Consider the following 20,706-nt stretch of genomic DNA (forward strand, 5'->3'; position numbering starts at 1 on the left):
ACAAAATTGATGAAATGTCCCTTCTAAGGCTCATAAGGGGGAATAAATGAAAACCAAACTCTATACTGTTGAAGTTGGCTCTTAGTCTTCCATCTCTTATTCATGTACTTTCATGTACATACACTCTTGTTGGTCCATGTTCAAATTAGCCTTCTGGTGATTTTGACCAGACATAATCTTTGTATTCTCCAGGCAACAGGACACTTCTGCAAGTACCCAACTCTTGGCTCAGAGTCTAGATGCAAAACTCTAGATGCAAAGAATGTTGTTTTTAGGCATGTCATTGGTGATAAGCCCTCCTCTCTTGCTTGCAACCATTCTTGACCTTTCTGCTGATTGTATCCAAGCTGTGGATAGTTAACACTCTTTGAAAGATGCTTTGGTGTAGCTTTAGCTGACAAATATTGCAAATTTCAAGTTTCAAAATTCAAAGTATGTCTGGCGGACCTCTTATAGCCTTTTGCTATGGCATGCATACTAGTGAATACCCTTTTGTCTATTTTGTATTCATTAAAATGTCTTGTATGTGGCCATGCAAAAAAAATGCTTTTCTTCAAACAAAAACAGAGGATCTTATATTATCCAGAGAAATTTACATAGACCATGAGAATATTGGGAAGGTTACAGTGTCTATCCAGTAGGTGGATCTTCCGGTTTCTTAAAGCTCATCTGAACAAAAGGACACTTGTGACCATACCAACAGAATTTGGGCCAATGGCCAGCTTCTGGTACTCTTCAAAAAACCAACCATCCAAAATGTCACATAACAAAACTTAAAACAAACTGCTAGAAAACAAGAAAGAACCTGTCACCTGCCTATTGTTAAAATATCTATTCTACCAACCTTGGTAAATTAATTCCTTATGGTTTCTTTACTGAAAAATTAATTTAGATTATATTTCTCAGCTCATAAAGTAAAATACACTTGCTGGAAATTTAACTGGAAATAAAAATCAGCGGAAGCTATAGAAAACCAGTCTCCAAAATGCACAGAAATTACTGCTCTTCAAATATTAGTTTTTCATTAAAATTATTCCAAGCTTACAAAGGTTTCCAAATTGGGAAAATAGTTGACTGAGGAAACAACAAAAAATTACAGTAAAACCTGGTTATGCTGGTATACTGTACAGCTTGTATGGCTGCGAAAACCTGCTATACAAACCCTTTTGCTGCTGCTGAAATATGTCCCAAATATTTGTATGGCCACCTTTCTCTTTTGCTGGGTTGTACAGTCTCTTGAAGTTGCCTCTGTACCTGCTGCGTACACCCGCTTCATTTGGGTTAATCTCCTTTTGCTGCTCACACTGTTTCCTCTTTTCTAATTTGGACATGCACATTGAGTGAAAATCCTTTATCACTCTTTCACTTGTGTTTTTCTAACACTCTTAACACTCTGTCTTTTCCTTCTGCTTTGTTTTTCTTTTTTAACTTTTAGTTGATGACCAAGTCTCCATTACCCCAATATCTCAATGAGATTGACGGTTGAGATTAAATTACAATTGGTGGAGATCATATCTAAATCACTAAAGTAAATACTTCACATTTTATTAAACATTAATCAAATCACTGATAAAAGACTATTGCGTTTAATACTATGCTGCACGAGTTTCTGGAACGGGGGAATGCTGGGAACTTGGGTACGGGTGTCGGGAACGGCTAGAAGTTTCCCCAAAATTTACAGGAAATGGCTGATTGGGAGTGGCAATATTGTGTAATAAAAAATAAAAAAAATAAAAAATTAATAGTGCGGTCATCTATATTTTTAACTATCATTTAACTGAACTTATATTAGAAACTGAAAATGGAGACTGAGTGCCTTTGTCCCAGAGTTGATACAATATTTTTTGCCCTAGTTGGAGATACATACTTGAACATGGTAACTAATACATCTGTGAAGTATGCATCTGTCCTCTCCATGGGCGCCATGAAGGAGACAGCTGCCTCTTTATCAAAATGCATTGAAGACACAAATGCAGAGCGAAATAGGTAGTGGTAGCACAAGTTTTGAGAAGAGGTGATGGTTCATGCAGATGAAAAGAGGAGAAGGGATTTGTCACGTTCTGTCATGACATTATAAACCTGCGCCGACCTGCGGACTGGACATGTTGGTTGTAGCGCCTGGTAATGGAACCATTTCGTAATGAAAGATCTGTGAAACAAATGGCAGCATGGCAGCTTGCTGATCTTGTCACCATTCGCTAAACTAGAGAAACAAACAAGCAACTATTTTTCTAATCCCACTGAATTCTCCCGTGTTCTCCTCCCCTCTAACTTTAAGCAGAACAACTTCTCCAGATTCGTCAGGCAGCTGAATACATATGTAAGTATGACTGTATATGAATGTTTAAATTTCTCTGGATCAGTAAATTGGATGTTGGGAGCTGAAAACCTCGCTCCCACGTTCCCTGATCAGAGTCACCAACGTGCCAGAAACATGCCCCCATTTCTGTTGTTGTTCCCCATGAAAAGGGATCATTTCGCTCCCGTTTCGAAGCTCTCGGGAACACAGGAACCTCTGGAACGGGTTCCCTACATGTCGGGAGTGCTTCCCATGTAACTAAGGTTTAATACTTAATTATAATTAAAGCGAATTACAAAATAGAAATGACCTTTTTGGGCGACTTCCACATGTCCGACACTAGAGTTGTGTGGCTGTTCCTGTTCGATGCTACAAACATCAACACCTATAACATGAATTTTAGAGGGCCAAGGTCCACAGTACAACCAACTTTTCCTTTAGTGATTTGTAAACCGCCTTGGATAATTCCAATGGCTAGCTTGCCAAAGAAGATCTCTAACTTATTGCTAAGACAATGAGCTTATGCTTCACTATGCAACAAATTTTCTTATATTTAGTGATTTAACAGAGAGATAATTACATCATATCGATTCTCTAAACTATTATGAAATACGAACAAAACTACACTAGGAAAAACAAGCAATGGAACATAATGAATACAAAGTTTACTCTGGAGAAACCTGATGTGGGTAAAAACTCCAACAAAAGGAAAGTGTGCCTTTCTTGTTAATAACAGAGAGTACAATGCAAAAAGCATAGATCATCAAGCCCACTGTGGAGCTATGAGACATAATGGTGTGCTACTTATAGATAACTCTTTGTCCTCTATTAGAAAATGATATATTACAAAGCAATGGAACACATAGAATATTGCAGAAATATAAACATAGAAAACACATAAAAACAAGAGACACAGGTATACTTTGTTCACCCAATTTGGGCTACATCCACAGAGAAACAACTAGTTCTTCTTTTTATATTATCCAGCAAAATGAAGAGATACAACTTACAATAGATCTCTTGTAATTCCCTCTTCTCTCTCACACAATCTCCTCTCTCTTTCTTGCTTAGAATACACATTTCCATAGCCGCAATACAATTCCCTCATATATAGCGAGGGGTTGCCCTCTAGGAAAAAAACCCTAAATTAAACATAACTTCTACTGTCAAATTTCCGTCTAATGAACGACCTAGATTGACTACGAAATTACAACATTTTACAAGGCAATTTTACATCTATTTTTAGATTCGGACCTCCCTGGCGGCATGCAAAAATGGGCGGCGTTGCCGCCACATTACGAAATGTGGTCCAATGTGGCGATACCTCTGAATAAACAAGATAATCAGGCTCCACACCTAACAATCTCCCACTTGGAGACTGATTATAACAACTCCACCGCTGCTTCATTTGCTGGACAATGACCCCACTTTGGACTTGACTGTTTCTCATCTTCATCACCATACTTGAAGACCAATTGAAACCGAGCATAATCTTAGTTTCTTCCTGGTTACAACTTTGTTAGCATATCTGCAAGATTCTGGCTAGTGTGTATCTTTTCCATCTTCAACTGTCAATCTTCCAACACTGATCGTATGAAATGGTACTTGAGCTATATATGTTTAGTCTTGGAATGAAATGCAGAGTTCTTTGCAAGATGTATGGCACTCTGGCTGTCACTGTATAACCTACCCAACTCTTGCTTCTTACCTAATTCATTCAGAAACCTTTGTAACCAAATCATTTCTTTACTAGCCTCTGTAGCAGCAACATACTCTACTTTTGTCGTTGAGAGTGCAACAACATTTTGCAGTTTTGAAACCAAACTGATAGCTGTTCCACCTACAGTAAACACATACCTTGTGCTGCTCCTCCTGTTATCTCTATCACTTGCCATATTTGCATCAACATATTTCTGTAGAGCAATGTTTGAACCACCAAAACATAATGTTTGATTTGTGGTACCTCTCAAATACCTGAGAATCCACTTCACTGCCATTCGATGTTCTTTTCTTGAATTGTTCATGTACTTGCTTACAACTCCCACAACATGTGCAATATCAGACCTTGCGCAAACCATTGCATACGTTAAGCTTCCAACTGCTGATGCATATGGAACTTTAGACATATAAGCCATTTCTCCCTGAGTCTTGGGACACACCTCCTTACTTAGTTTGAAATGGCTAGCCAAATGTACACTAATTGGTTTTGCATTCCGCATATTAAATCTTTTCAACACTTTTTGTATGTATTCACTCTGAGACAATGTTAATTTTCGATTCTTCCTGTCTCTAGTTATTCTCATACCAAGGTTTTGTTTTGCAGCGTCCAAATCCTTCATTGCAAATGAGTTTGCCAATTTTCTTTTGAGCACATTTATTTTATGCATGTTAGAACCTGCAACAAGCATGTCATCTACATACAATAACAATATAATATAGCTGCCATCATTTTTTTTTTTGAGATAAACACAATGATTAGAGTGACTGCCTTGGAGTCTGTTTTAAGCCATACAAGCTCTTCTTCAACTTGCATACTAGTTTCTCCTTCCCTTTTACCTCATATCCTTGTGGCCGCTGCATGTATATTTCTTCCTCCATATCTCCATGCAGAAAGGCTGTGTTTACATCTAACTGCTCAAGATGCAAATATTCAGCTGCTACTAGACTTACAATAGTTTTGATTGAAGTCATTTTAACAACATGAGAAAATATTTCATCAAAGTCCATACACTTTTTTTGTGCAAACCCCTTCACTACAAGTTTAGCTTTATACATTTTTTCTACCTCCTTCTTCTTTCGACCTGTAAACCCATTTATTCTGCAATGTTGTTTTACTTGTAGAGAACCGGACTAAGTCCCAAGTTTGGTTATGTACTAAGAAGTCCATTTCTACTTTCATGGCTTGCTCCCACTTCTTCCTGGTTTCTACCTGCACTGCTTCTTCATAAAATTCTGGTTCACCATAATCAGTTAACAATACATAATATAATGAAGAAGAGTATCGTTCAGGGGGTCTACTTATCCTGGTAGATCATCTAACACCACTTTCAGGTGTTTGAGGTGCTTGTTGCTGTTGTTGTTCTCGCTGTTGGTCATTATGATTTTCAAGCACTTTCACTTTTTCTGTGATCTCATCAAGCACTGTGTATTCTTTGTTTTCTTTTTCCTGCATCTGATCTTTATACATAACCTTTTAATTGAATATGACATCTCTGCTCCTAATGATTTTGTGTTCTTCATAATCAAAAAACGATAACCAAAATCATTAACACCATATCCAATAAAGATACATTTGTTTGATTTTGCCTCAAGCTTTGTTCTATTTTCTTTATTAATGTCGACAAAGGCTTCACAACCAAAAGTCTTTAAAAATGAGTAGTTTACCTTTTTACTTGTCCATGCCTCCTCTGGAATAACACCATCCAAGGAACTTGAAGGCCCATTCTTTATGAGATAAACAACAATATCTACAACATCTTGCCCAAAATTGTAAAGGCAATCCTGCATGCAATTTCATGCACCTTGCATGCTCTATGATTGTCCTGTTCATCCTTTCTGACACACCATTTTCTTGTGGTGTCCCTGGAACTGTCTTCTCTCTGCGAATTCCATTCTCTGAACAATACTTATCAAACTCTTTGCAGCAATATTCACTTCCATTGTCTGATCTGAGACACTTCAACCTTTTTCCTGTCTCATTTTCAACCAAAGCTTTCCATTTCTTGAAAGTATCAAATACATCAGATTTATTTCGAATACAATAAATCCAAGTTTTTTTGGTTGCATCATCAATAAAAGTAACATAATAACGAGAGCCACTGAGAGATGATACCTGAGCAGATCCCCACACATCTTTATTCACAAGTTCTAATTTTTCGCTCTTCTTTTCTTTCCCAGCTTTGAGGAATTTGACTCTCTTCTGTTTTCCATAAACACAATTCTCACAGTATTCCAAATCAACATGCTTCAAACCTGGCAACAAATTTTTTGAGTGAAGAATCTACATCCCCTTCTCACTCATGTTCCTGAGCCTATAATGCCACAATGCCGTATCTTCTCTTGTAGTGGCTAAAACATTAACATAATTAGAAAAGTTAAGGACACACGAAAGGAGGAAGACCTTCCCTTGGGGAAAGCCCATCAAAGCTGGATTTCAAACATTAGTAGATTTGATTTCGTGGAACGAAGAAACAATGGTCATCAGCTTTTAGACTAACATTGCATAAATACAATGTATCAACCTTTTCTCCTTTTGCTATTACCAGGGCTCTTTTAGTGACTTTATAGGTTTTATCTGTAAAAGTAGTTACATAATCTTCACATCCCAACCGCCCTGTTCAAATTAAATTTTGTAAAATTTTCTGTTTTCCCACCCCGGTTTTCAGTTTCACCTTATTTCTCCCACGTAGTTAAATGCCCATTCCCATAGCCATACATTTAACAGACTGAAAAAATAAATATTGCTGAAAACACAAATTCTGGAAAATTTTCGGAGTGCTGGAAATTGCAGAAATAAAAATCAGCAATTAAAAACAGCCATTAAAACACATTTAAACTCAGTGATTTTTGGTCAACTTGACCCTGGAAAAACCCCCTACAACTCTTGGGGAAAACCAGTTTGAGAGCTCTTCTTTATTTCTGGAAAATGCCTTTTACAGAGAGAAAATTTTTCAGCAAAAAATCAGCAAAACATAAATTTTTCCAGCAAGCAAACTTATCTGTTTTTCAGCTAACAGACAATCTGGAAAATGGCTGTACGAGCTGTACGGACCGTACGGACGTACGGACCGTACGGACTGTACGGACGACCGTACGGATTGACCTCGAAATTCGTGCAGAAAATCGCCTCCTCGATATTCGTGCTGAAAATCAATTTTTTCACTGTTTTGCTCACTAAATTTGCCTTTTTCTGCTTGTTCTTTGAGCTGTACGGATTTGCTGAAGTGCTGCCTTGGTATGTGTGCCAAACTGCTGCCTCTTTCTCCTCCTTGTCCAGAAATCTCCTTTGCTCTCTTGCTCTCCTTCTCCCAATCTGCTCATGAAAGAATGAATGATCTTTTTCCTCCTTTTCTTCCCTTAACCCAACCCTAAATGACTTTTGGGTGATCCCTAAATCCAATGGCTGAAATAGATTTAGATCAATGGCTGAGATTAAATGCTCATTTAAATCTCACTTTCTATTTTTTAATTCACCCCACTTTAATAAAGACCCACTTAGTCATTTATTTCCAAAGTCACTTTTCCTTTCTAATTTTTCATTGACTTTATAAAGTCACTTTAAAAATTAGACTTAGTAACTTTATCACTTAAAGTCACTTTCAAATTAGATTTAACTTTATAAAAATTATAAAGTTACTTTAGGAGAAAAATTAAATTCTTTTGGACACTTTTCCCTAGGCCAAAGATCAAAGCCTTAGGGAACCACCTGTCCTCTGGTACCAAATTTCAACACTCCCTCTTACCGAGGAAGGTGTTCCTCACCACACCCATCTTGTCTCTGAAGTAGACATGCTTGCCCCGTGGTAAGGCTTTGGTAAGAATATCTGCAACCTGCTCATCAGTGGAAATATACTCAAGCTTCACAGCTCCCTTCTGAACATAGTCTCTGATGAAATGATATCTGATCCCGATATGCTTTGACCTGTCATGAAATACTGGATTCTCCGTGAGTTTAATGCAACTCTGATTATCACAGTAAATCACTGAAGGTCTCAACGACTGACCAAATAAGCCAAACAACATCTTGCGAAGCCAGATGGCCTCACAACTAGCTAGACTGGCTGCCATATACTCTGCTTCTGCTGAACTTAGTGCTACTGACTGCTGCTTCCAGCTGAACCATGACACTACTGCTGAACCCAACCCAAAACAGTACCCTGAAGTGCTCTTCCTATCAGAAGCACAACCTGCCCAATCAGAATCAGTGTATCCTGCCAATCTCACTCCATCTCCCTGCCTGTAGTCCAGACCATAATCCACTGTCCCCTGCAAGTACCGCAAAATGTGTTTTGCAGCCACCCAGTGAACCTTCCTAGGCTCACACATAAACTGACTCATCGTGTTGACTGCAAAACAGATATCTGGTCTAGTGTTGACCAAATACATCAAGGAACCAATCAGCTGCCTGTACAATGTGGGATCCACCAACTCGGAATCCGAAGCATGAAGCTTCTTCCAGTTGGTGATCATCGGTGTCGACATGGGTCTACAATCCTCCATGTGGAATCTGCTAAGGATGTCCACAATATACTTCCCCTGCCCCAGGAAGAAATGCCCCTCCTCCTGCCACACCTCCAAACCCAAAAAGTAATGCATCAAGCCGATGTCCTTCATCTCAAACTCCGCCGCAAGATCTCTCTCGCAGTGCTCTATGAGTCTCTCTGCACCTGTAATGATCAAGTCATCCACATACAGCACCAGAATGAGAGGCTCCTCACCAATCACAATAAAGTAAAGGTTCGGATCTGCCTCACTCTTTGTGAAACCCATCCCCTGCAAGTATGCATCTATCCTGGAGTACCAAGCTCTGGGAGCTTGCTTCAGTCCATAAAGGGCCTTCTTCAATCTGCACACATGGGACTCCTTCCCATGCACCTCAAAGCCCTGTGGCTGCTCAATGTACACCTCCTCCTGTATGAAGCCATTGAGAAATGCGGTCTTCACATCCATCTGGTGGATCTTCCAACCCATCTCTGCTGCTATCGATATAATGGAGCGGATCGAAGTATATCGAGCCACGGGAGCGAAGGTCTCCTCATAATCAACTCCCTCTACCTGGGAGAACCCTCTAGCCACAAACCTTGCTTTGAATTTCTCAATGCTGCCATCTGCATCATGCTTTACCTTGTAAAGCCATCTGGAAGTAACCACGGATTCTCCCTCAGGCCTCGGCACCACCTCCCAAACATCATTCTTCATGATAGAAGAATACTCCTCCTGCATGGCCTCTCTCCAGACCTGCTGGCTAGCTGCCTCCTCATAGCTAGAAGGCTCAGAGTCAAGGATGCTGGTAACCATCGCCATATAACTACAAAACCTCTCAGATGGTCTACTCTCTCTGACCGGCCTCTTCGGCTCAGCAACAGATGTGGCATCTCTCAAGGTGTCCTGAAGCCACTTGGGCTTCCTCTTCCCTGAGCATGCTTCTCCCATAGGAGAATGAAACTCTTCCTCCTCATCACCATCAGTAGCCTGAACTCCTGACTGTCTGTCTGCTGTCCTCCTCCCTGCACCTGAACCTGTAGAAGCTGAGGTATCGTGTGAACTATCCATCAGTGGACTCCCTAGTGAACTGCTCTGTGAACTGCTCTGCATGCTGCCCGGAGCACCACCCCTCTGGCTCGGCGAGCCACTGCTCACTGATGGACCTGACATCCTCATAGATGTACCTCCGGATCCTCCTGATCCCTGCCCACTAGATCCCTGCGACTGACTCAACTGCTGCTGAGGGTTTGGCTGATCCAGATCCTCTAACTCCCGTGACCTCCTAAAGGCCCTGTCCTCCTCGAACTTCACATCCCATCTGACAACAACTCTCCTCTGTGTAGGAATGTAAATCCGAAAGGCCTTTGAGGTCTCACTATAGCCCACAAAGATACCCTTCTCTGCGGTGGGCTCTAGTTTGGTCCTCTTCTCCTTGGGTATATAGGAGTATGTAATGCATCCAAAGATATGAAGATGACCAAGATCAGGCTTCTTCCCAGAGAAAGCCTCCTCCGGAGTCATGTGCCCCAAGGCACGATGCGGACTCCTGTTCTGCAAGTAAACAGCTGTGTTGCAGGCCTCTGCCCACAAGAACAATGGCAACCCCTGATCATGTAACATGGCTTTAGCAGCCCCTATGATGGATCTGTTCTTCCTCTCTGCAACCCCATTCTGCTGGGGGTTGTAAGGAACAGTGAACTCCCTCCTAATGCCTGCCTCCGCACAGTAGTCAACAAAATCTCCAAGGGTGTACTCTCCTCCATTGTCCGACCTCAGGGACTTGATCTTCCGACCTGTCTGTGTCTCCACAAGAGCTCTGAACTCCTGAAACCGCTTGAAGACCTCACTCTTGGTCTTCAAGAAATAAATCCAGGTCCTCCTGGAGTGATCATCAATGAATAAAACATAGTACTCATATCCACTCAAGGAAACATGAGACATCCGACCGCTCACATCAGAATGAATCAAATCAAGTATCCCAGTCGCTTTGCTGTCACTGCTGGGAAAAGGGGATTTGGCAAACTTGCCCATCGCACAACCTCTGCAAGTATCATGGTGATCAGTACTGAAATCTGGCACACCTGTAGTGATCTCCCGCAATGTCCTCAAGGCTCCATGAGACATGTGCCCCATCCTGCGGTGCCAAATCTCACACAGCTCAGAACTGCTAGCTCTGCTGTCGGTACTACTGCTCAATGCCAAAAGGGGCTGGAATGCAAACTTGTACACCTTTGCATGGCGTACACCTATCACTCTAGCTGAATCAGCTGGAGTGCCCCTGGGATACATCAACACCTATCCTCCCCTGAACAGTACCTCATATCCTCTGTCCTCCAAAGCTGAGACGAATATGAGGTTCTTCCTCATCCCTGGCACATAAAGAACATCTGACACTTTCAAGGGAGGTCTGGACTCCCTCTGAAATGTCAGTGTACCCACCCCGATTGCTCTAACAACTCTGTCATCACCGAGTACTACCTCAATATCAGTGCCACTCTCTGAAAGCTCTGAGAAGTACTCCCGGACTCCTGTCATGTGGCATGAAGCCCCACTGTCCACATACCAGATACCTGTAGATGCTCCGCTAATCGAGGGAAAAGCATGCTCCCTCTGAACCTGTGTGGCAGGTGATCCTGCACTAGAGGACTCACATGTAATGAACGCAAACTCCCGGTCAAAACGACCTGCAAAGTCCTCAATCTCAGCTGAAGCTGCCACATCCTGGTTCTTCCCCTTCTTCTTCTTCTTCTTCTCCGGACACACAACTGCATAGTGTCCCATCTTCTGACAATTCCAACACTTCACTTTGGAATAGTCCTTCTGTGAGTTACCTTGTTTACCTTTACCTTTGCCTTTGCCTCCACCACCGCTTGTGGAAGCCTGCTTCTTCCCTTTGCCTTTCTTGCCTCCTGCCACCAGTGCTACGTCCTCATCCTGCTCAACTGGCTTGGCTGCCCCAAGCTGTCCTTCCCTGATCTCTGTCTGAATGCAATCATCCCAAAACCTCTCCCATGTGGGAAGGGTCTCACGTGCACAAACCCCATCAGCAAAGTTCAACCATGAACGGGGGAGGCCATTCACTGCAATACGCACCAACTCAGTGGATGGAATGGCCTCTCCAATCGCTGCCAACTCATCTCTCACATTGGTAATCTTTGTGAGATATCCAGTTGCACTATCATTCCCCATCTTAATGTTCTTCAGCTTCTCCTTCAGGACCATCTTCCGGTTCTCATTGGTACTCTGGTAGAGATTGGACAATGCTGTCCATATCTCATGGGCATTGCTCTTTCCTCTCACATGAGGAATGCAATGGTCTTTGATTCCGTCTAGAATCAACATCTTACCCTTGTTGTTCTTTTTATTATAAGCTGTCAACTGAGTTGCATCAGTAGGCACAGGGTGCTGTGCTGTATGCACCATGATATCCCAGACTTCTGCCTCCTCAAAGATACTCTGCATTCTCTCCTTCCAAACGCTGTAATTTATATGCCCATCCAACCTATCCTCCACCCTCAATCCCAATGACATCTTGCTGTCCTAAAACTGAAAAATAGCACTGCTGTGGTAAAGATAAAACTGCTGTTTATGAAAAATCAGCTTGCTGGAATTTTCTGAGTGAAAAAATCAGCAGCTGTATTTTTTTCCTTTTGCTGTCCCAAACTGCCCTTCAGCACTCAAGCTCTGATACCATGTAAAATTTTCTGTTTTCCCACCCCGGTTTTCAGTTTCACCTTATTTCTCCCATGTAGTTAAATGCCCATTCCCATAGCCATACATTTAACAGACTGAAAAAATAAATATTGCTGAAAACACAAATTTTGGAAATTTTTCAGAGTGCTGGAAATTGCAGAAATAAAAATCAGCAATTAAAAACAACCATTAAAACACATTTAAACTCAGTGATTTTTGGTCAACTTGACCCTGGAAAAACCCCCTACAACTCTTGGGGAAAACCAGTTTGAGAGCTCTTCTTTATTTCTGGAAAATGCCTTTTACAGAGAGAAAAATTTTCAGCAAAAAATCAGCAAAACAGAAATTTTTCCAGCAAGCAAACTTATTTGTTTTTCAGCTAACAGACAATCTGGAAAATCGCTGTACGAACTGTACGGACCGTACGGATGTACGAACTGTACGGACCGTACAGACTGTACGGACGACCGTACGGACTTGTACGGACAGATCTCGAAATTCGTGCAGAAAATCGCCTCCTCGATATTCGTGCTGAAAATCAATTTTTTCATTGTTTTGCTCACTAAATCTGCCTTTTTCTGCTTGTTCTTTGCGCTGTACGGATTTGCTGAAGTGCTGCCTTGGTATGTGTGCCAAACTGCTGCCTCTTTCTCCTCCTTGTCCAGAAATCTCCTTTGCTCTCTTGCTCTCCTTCTCCCAATCTGCTCATTAAAGAATGAATGATCTTTTTCCTCCTTTTCCTCCCTTAACCCAACCCTAAATGACTTTTGGGTGATCCCTAAATCCAATGGCTGAAATAGATTTAGATCAATGGCTGAGATTAAATGCTCATTTAAATCTCACTTTCTATTTTTTAATTCACCCCACTTTAATAAAGACCCACTTAGTCATTTATTTCCAAAGTCACTTTTCCTTTCTAATTTTTCATTGACTTTATAAAGTCACTTTAAAATTAGACTTAGTAACTTTATCACTTAAAGTCACTTTCAAATTAGATTTAACTTTATAAAAATTATAAAGTTACTTTAGGAGAAAAATTAAATTCTTTTGGACACTTTTCCCTAGGCCAAAGATCAAAGCCTTAAGGAACCACCTGTCCTATGGTACCAAATTTCAACACTCCCTCTTACCGAGGAAGGTGTTCCTCACCACACCCATCTTGTCTCTGAAGTAGACATGCCTGCCCCGTGGTAAGGCTTTGGTAAGAATATTTGCAACCTGCTCATCAGTGGAAATATACTCAAGCTTCACAGCCAATAGGATATAAAATATGCCAAAGATACAATTGCTCAAGTAAATAATCACAAAATGTATCTCTTAAAGAAAGATCACTGATATGCCAAAAATCCACAATAACCATAAACTAATAATGATATTAATGGCAAGAGAAAGAACTAGAGCATTTACCCACGGTGTTTATTCGAATCTATTATCCAATGACAATAAGATCATTGTTAATTTTAGGTATGTTCTATGCTTAGAGCAATTTATCTCAATTTTCACAGTTAGCTCAATATCTTTTCCAGATTAGTAATCACATCAACATTAAAGTGAACTGCAGATAGAACATAAACATAAATTGCAGAAGACAAGCCAAGACAAGAGGATACAAGATGTGGCGTTAGCCAGGGACAAAACCTAATGTGGGGAAACCCTTGATCAATTCTTCTTATATGTTCTTCAATAGTTTAGCAGAGAGAGAAAGAGATGGTAAATTTACAATAGAAGTCAACTCTTTGACTTATCTAGATAAGAGCATAGATCATCTCTAAGAAGATGATACATGAGATCAGTTGAAGACATGATGCTTCAATTGATTCTCCAAGGTGACTGCTCCACCTATCATTGCGCTGCATCTTGTCATCATGTTGCACCTCACCGTACTACACCCATCATCACAATGTTGCATCTCATCATGCTTCACTAATCATGACTTTACCCATCACTGCACTGCACTGCATCTCTCCTTGCTGCACTATGCTAAGCTCTTCATTGCATTATGTTGCACTCAAATGCATGCTGCAATACCTCATCATCCTGTTGCTGCAATACCTTCTTGCTGCTGCCATATGTTCTTGTCGTTGTCATATGTACATCATTACCATGCTATACTATTGCTGCTCCATACTGCACCATGTTGCCTTCATCATGCTGCCACTCCTTTTATCACAGTGCTGCACTTTGTTACCAAGCACACAACATGTTGCACTACACTTCTTTATGATGTCTGTCATGTTGTAGCAGCGTTCCACACCATGCTGCTCCAACACTGCACTGCATCTCCCCTTACTGCACTATGCTGAGCTCTTCATTGCATTATGTTGCACTCAAATGCATGCTGCAATACCTCATCATCCTGTTGCTGCAATACCTTCTTGCTGCTGCCATATGTTCTTGTCGTTGTCATATGTACATCATTACCATGCTATACTATTGCTGCTCCATACTGCACCATGTTGCCTTCATCATGCTGCCACTCCTTTTATCAGAGTGCTGCACTTTGTTACCAAGCACACAACATGTTGCACTACACTTCTTTATGATGTCTGTCATGTTGTAGCAGTGTTCCACACCATGCTGCTCCAACACTGTCAAATCTTATCATTTGTTGCATAGTTCACTGTTAAGAGGATTCTCTATATGCTGCACTGGAAGTCATTCTAATACTAGGTGGACAGCCTTCATGTTAAGACAATCCTACTTATCTTCACATAGCAATATCAAACTTGCTGCTCAAACTTTCATCTGGCTGTAGCCTTCGATTCTCCAACAAACTTCCAAACAACCTTTGAAGGACTGTGACATACCTTATTAGAACCCTTCCCTAGTTGCGTTGCTGCCTTAGGGCATATGACAACCCTTTGTTGCCCTATGCAAGCCCAACTGTGGTGCTATGGCTTGCGGCCTAGCACAACATTCGGTCCTCAAAACATGTCACAATCATCATGCGTTTGGCCCTCAAACTCGGCCTAACAGCTAACTAAGATGATAGCGTTTTAGGTTTGCGTTAGAAGTCTCTTTCGCTGTGATCATACTTGCGGCTAGGGCACATTTTGCATCAACTGTAACCCTTCCTTAGATCTGCAGCTAGGGCACATTTAAGGCCTCCTCATGAAAATGGATTAGGGCATCCTTTAGGCAGTGTATTAGGGTAGATGAGGGCAGCATATAGGAGTAGGTTTAGGCTGTGAAGGAGCCTCTTTATTGCGGCCAGATCTCCTCTCTTGCACTGCGGTTAGACCACCCTCTGCGGCTAGGGCATCATCCTCTAGGACTGCGTTTAGGGCATCATGCTCTAGGACTGTGTTTTTCCCTTAGAGATTCTTCTTTCCACTAAAACCCAAAACAAGTGGAGAAGAAGAAATCTCAAGAGAGTTGTGTGTACAAATGACTTGCAAGGCACTTGTATTTATACCAAAACGTGGAGCACATGAGGGGGCAGTTTAGTTGCTGGCCGAGCTTGACGAATTGTCCCATAACACAAATAAGTTCATATCTCCATGAATACTTATCGGAATCGGATGATCTTTAGATCAATCCTACACCTCTCGATGAGAGGGATCCAAGACAAATATCAACTACCATACATAAGATGATCCACATGGAGTTTGGCCCTAGTTGCCAATTTTAACAATCATCAATGTTATTTCTTACACAGTTAGGATGCCTAACTCAGACAATAATAAACATTCTTACTCAAAAGATTAGTTGAATAAACAATACTAAACATTCACTTTCCACATGAATTATATGTGCTTATTTTTTAGCGATATCAATTAAACTTTCAGAGATAATAAGGGCAACAAAAAAAAGATTTATGACAATAGATAGATTAGCCCTTTAAACTCTTATGACAATCACCTTCATAATTATGTTTCAACACCTAAGTTTCAGAAATTTAATATTCAGGACAACAATAGATCAAATTTATTTTCAACGCTTTAAACTTCAGAAATGCATTCAAGACAACAAGCTTATATGTGTGTAATCCTAATTCAGAACTCAGAAAATATCAAGCATTTCAACTTAAAACCCAATGTCAATAACCGCTAAAACTTGCTGAAGTAAGAATGCAAAAAGTCACCCAAAAACACCTAATTTTCAGAGATTTGCATTTTAAACAACGAGTTCTTTAGGGTTTATTGGATCATATTTTGTGTCGCAGAAATGGGTAAATGTTGAGGGTCTATAACGAACGAGTGTTCTCTCTTCATTTATTGAAATGTAAAATCTTCATGTAAAAAATATTTAGTGCATGGTCATTCATAATTATACACCATGGCTAAATATTAGAGGGTTGGAAAAATTATTAATCCCCTCATTAGACAATTAATTAAATTTTCTGGCAAAATTAAATTAAATCCTAAGCCAAAAATTTAATTAATTTTGTGTCTTAGGAAAAATTAATTTCTCCAATGGTGAAATTCGTGGTTTTACAAAAGTTAATTTTTGGAGGTCCCCGGCCAAGGGAATATTGAAGAAATCAAGAAATTTTAGACCCTTAGGCCTTGGTGGTTAAGTCAAAGTCAAAATTTTGAGGAAATTAACTCAAAATAAATAATTTTGAGTTAATTAAAAATCAATTAAATGATAATTTCGATTTTTCCTAAAAAATTAAATAATTTCGACGGTGATGATTAAAGATTAATTAAATCTTTATGAACGGTTGAGATTAATTTGACAGTGATCAAGCCAACTAGCCTTTGGAGATTTTACCTATAAATTAGAGGTCAATGTTAGTCTGTCTTTTCATTCGATCTTTGAATCGTGTACTAAGCTCTCAAGCTCTTTTATATTTTTTTTTCAAAATTAATGCAAAAGTCTTTGGGTTTTCAACGTGTTGTGGTGTTCCTCTTCATGAATTTATGGTAACATTGTTTTAATTTCTGCTTAATGTTATGTGAAAACTATCAATCAATAACTCTTTTAGAATAATCTGAATACATGTATCTTATTTAGTTTGTTGGATCTAGGGTAATATTCTTAATTTTGATCGAAGTAGCTGGTATCTCTATTTTTTCAATTTTGTTGTTGTTCTATTTCTCAACTTGGTTTGATGGTTGATTTAGTGTTTGCATGAGATATTTTAGGTTTTCGTTGAGCGTTTGGGGATAGTTCTCGGTTGGACCAACCAACTTTTAGCGTATATTTTTTGAAGAGTTTACTTCATATAAGCTTCGAAACTTATCTTCAGATTAATATTTTCTGTAGGGTGTTTTGGGGTTAATACCTCTAAAATTTCAAATTTTTATTTTTTAAATATTTGTGAAAAAATTGATAGATCTGGCTATTGAGAGCCTTAGATTATCGGATTTGAGAGCAGAGTTGGACTCATACTCTTCAGATTTGATAAATCTATCATCTTTGTGCATTTTTTATATAGATCTGGAATATATATTTTTTTTTAACTTGGGTTTTATCTGTTTTTGTATATTTGGGTTTTGGGTATTTTTGTTTTTGTTTTTGCAGGTGCATATCTGAAAGAGATTTTATTTTTTTGAAGCCAGATCTAGGCTCTGGAGGGTAAGATCTAGCCTCAATATCATTTTACATGGACATTATTCAAATTTTTTTACAATCTGAAGCAGAGGTATATCCTTTTAAATAATATTTTCTGGGAAAATTTTTAAAAGTTTTGGCTACCATTTGCTCCCTCGAACCCTCAACAATTTCGCTGCCGGTTTTCTGTTGTGTTTTTCACTCCCCTCTTTCTGCAAAATTTGAGTTCTCTCAGTCCAATTGTAGTTGTTTTCCTTTCCTTTCTGCATTCATCTCCCTCTGCTGCCATTTTTGCTGTCTCTACCAACTTACATGCAGCTAAACGCTGCTTTATCTCCCTTAACCTGTGTTCTCGCAGCCCCAGCTTCATCCCCTCGCTGCTCGTTTTCACCTCTCTCTCTGCCTGCAGCGCTCAACTTGCTTCCTTTGCGTTTACTTTCTTTCCCTCTTACAACCCTAGCTTGTCCTTCTCTCCTTCACTTCATGCCTGCAAGTTTCTCCGCAGCCTTAGTTCTCTATCTGCATTTGTTGCCTCCTTCCATCACATTCCCCTGTTGCTCCTCGTTCTATAAACTTGCACTCAAGATCAATTCACTCCCTCACTCGTCCACTCTCTTCCTTCACATTCGAGCTCATCTATCTTTCTTCGCTGCTTTTTGCCATCTCCCTTTTTCTCCCGTGGCCCTCCATTCCCCTGTTGCTCCTCATCTCATTTCTTTGTTGGTTGCCCGAGTTCCCTTCTCCCCTTCGACCTGCATACAAGCATTCTATTCTTTTTATTTTTAATGCTTTTGTGTTAGGGCTAGGTTTCATAACATAATAATTCGATATCTTTTTTTTTTTAGTTTGCTTGTTTCATTTTTTGTTTTGTTATGTTTGATTTTTTTGAAAACTTAAAACAAAAATAAAAAAATCTTTTGATTTTAATTTTTTGTGACTTTGATTATTTTAGAGATCGGATTCCATTTTTTTATTTATTATCTTTTGCTTTTCTTGTTTGTTTTGATTTTTTTAATGATACTTTGATTTTGTCTAATATAAAAACATTTTTTTTTTGTTTTAATGCCACTTTGATATTTCTAAAAAAATTAAATCAAAAGAGAACTTTGTGCTCTCACATCAAAATTTTAAATTGGCCTTTGGCCCATTAAAAATTTAATTTATTAAGGCCATTAAAAATTTAATTTATTAAGCCTTTTGATTTCATTACATTTGTCACATTAAGAAACTTAATTAATCATTTGCCACATTAAATTTGTTTCATAAAACTTAGCACATTAAAATTTGCGAAAGGAATAACTAAATATTTTATCTAAAGTTTCTTTTTGGGGTTTTTGTGTTAGGGGTTTGGACTTTAAAATTTTAAAGGGAAAAATTTTGTTGAGTTAAAAATTCTAAATTTCTCTATAGTCAAAACACATTTAAATATTGTTAAATCATCTCTAAAGTTTGACTATAGGAAAACAATAAATTTTTCTGGATTGGGGTCGCTTAAGAAAAATCATTTTTGTTCTAGAATTGTTTGAATTGCTTAGCATTTGAATTTCATGGTTATCCATGGTCTTTAAATTTTTGAAATTTAATTGCTAAAGTATTTTTTTTTTCTAGGTAAAGTCTACTTCTATATTAGGGTAAGAAAAATATTTACATGGTTTACATCATCCGAGGGGGTCGTGGCCAGCCCTCTAACAGTAACAACTGAAATAGACTATCTTTCCACTGTGACCGAGTTACAAAAACTTGCCCATTTGAGTTCCTTGGACAACAGACTTTTTGAACATGGACAGACAAACTACAGACCCTGTATATCCCATTGACTCTAACCTTTAACACACTAACTGCACTGACTAGAAACAAGCAGCCATGAAGAGGCTGAGAACTAGGACTGAAAATGACCAAGATGAGAATCGACAAAGACATAGATAACTTTGAGCAAAAACCTTGAAAAGAGCTTCCGAGGAGACTCAAGAAGGTTGGCTAGGCGACGCCGGTGGCTTCCTCTGCTCCGGACTAGGCGAGTCGAGCCAGATGACCAGCTCCTCGCCAAGCTGAAGCTGCCCATCCGAGCCTGGCTGAATTGAGTCGCGACCCTCTTCTCTATCCTGAGCACGATTAAACAGAGGCGGTATTTCCTGCACAGACGCGGCTTGAGTCGAATTCTCCTGGACCAGGACCTGCGGAGGCTGAATAATCTGCTCTTCGACAGCCAGGGGACGGGGCACACGATAAACTCTACCATTCATGTCCCCGAGAAGTATATCGCTGCTCTGAATGCTTGCAGAGGCAGGGGAAGACGAGGAGTGATCTTCAGGAGCCGCCTCTGAGAGATAAACCGAGAAATTGACAATTACGTCTGATCGAATGAGCCTTCCAGGAATTCTGAGGCGGAATGTCTGGTATGAATCCTGCAGAACCAGAAACTCCTGCTCAGAGCTGGAGGACGAGGGGGGCATAGCGGCCATGGGAGCGACAGGATGCGGCTCCTCCCCTTCGTTTGCAATACGAATGCCAGATCTACCGCCTCGTCGAGGCACACCTCTGCTGCGCATCATAGCTCCTAACGCAAGGGCTTTGAAGCTCTTCTCTACCACCCTGAATCGACCCTCCGGTGAATTCTCTTGCCAAATTCCAACCTCAAATGGCATGTTCTGGTCCTGGCATGTCTGGGCATTCCGACTAAATAGCGGATTCATAGCATTCATCACCGGCGGAGGACAAGGATCCCTCATCCCTGCGCGCTTCAAGTCCTGAGCAGGCTCGCTTGGCTTGAATGCGCCGTCCTCCCAAATCTGCAGCAACTTAATGTCGTCTGTCATGGGAATTGAATAAATTCCTTTCTTCATTACCTTGAGATTCAAACCCGTCCTCTCAACCGCGTCACAGGTGTTGAGACAGGTGCCTGCCTTAATGGCACGTTATATCACCCGCATCCGGGTAATTGCTAAAGTATTTTACATGCCAAGCTTTTGAGCATTTTCTTATGCTTGACATCTATTGAGATTGGTCGTCGT

The 20,706-nt window shown here is 40.1% G+C and overlaps 1 pseudogene across 1 annotated transcript in view; it reads left to right on the plus strand.

Moving 5' to 3' along the window:
- The window catches only part of LOC149213052 (5'-methylthioadenosine nucleosidase-like), a 61,698-nt pseudogene that overhangs the window by 10,151 nt on the left and 30,841 nt on the right, over window positions 1–20,706 (plus strand). The gene's annotated exons all lie outside the window — the stretch shown is intronic.

Source organism: Pinus tabuliformis, chromosome 1_1, assembly GCF_031772625.1.
Source record: "Pinus tabuliformis cultivar Carrire ecotype Pingquan chromosome 1_1, CPIR1, whole genome shotgun sequence".
NCBI lineage: Eukaryota > Viridiplantae > Streptophyta > Pinopsida > Pinales > Pinaceae > Pinus > Pinus tabuliformis.